This window comes from Microtus ochrogaster, linkage group LG4 (assembly GCF_000317375.1).
Source record: "Microtus ochrogaster isolate Prairie Vole_2 linkage group LG4, MicOch1.0, whole genome shotgun sequence".
NCBI lineage: Eukaryota > Metazoa > Chordata > Mammalia > Rodentia > Cricetidae > Microtus > Microtus ochrogaster.
Window position 1 is genome coordinate 25203753 of NC_022030.1, and position 804 is coordinate 25204556.

The following is an 804-nucleotide window of genomic DNA, read 5'->3' on the forward strand; positions in this document are numbered from 1 at the left end:
GGAAGTCCAAGGTCCTTTCCCCTCTATCCAGGTCTAGGAAGGTGAATGGTGCACCTTTTTACAATGTTCTAGCCAGAACTTGAAATAGGATCCTCGGAAAAACCATACTGAATGCTCAGAGACTATTTGCAATTATACCAGAGAGTAATCTTGAAACTTAACCATCATTTTACTTTCAGAGGATCCCATAGAAAGAACATCACCCCCATGACAGATAAAAATAATTCTAGAAGATGATATCCCCTCTCCTAACAAAGTTTGTCCTCAGGTTTAGGAACATCAATTAGAGGTTGTAATTCTAATTTTATACTTGATATTTGTTCTTATTGTATATAATTTTATAATAGGCTTAGAATTCTCTTATTTAAACTAAAGAAGGAGGTGCTGTAGGAACTCCTTCAGCCAATAGCCTTTAAGTTACCAGCCCACTTGGGCGTGGCCTTTTATACTATAAAATAAGAAAGCCCCAGTCACTGCACCTATGATTGACTGATGTCTGGGATTTTCTCACAAGTGGAGATTCTCAAAGCACTTGTTTTCAGATGAACCTGCTAGTTTTACAATTCTGTCTGTAGGATTCCCAGATAATGTGCTTCCTTTCTGGAATGAGGAACTGGTTGCCTTTCCTGTAGACCAGCAGCATCAGATCATGACCTCCTAGAGCCCTTTGTACAGTGCCAGCAACCCAATCCTGCCCCTAGAGGTGTGACAGTGTGAGGGCCTTGTTCTTGCCCTAGGTCTAGGTGGAGGACCCAGAACTTGCCCTGGAGGTGGTGGAAGACCTAGAACTTGCCCTGGAGGTGG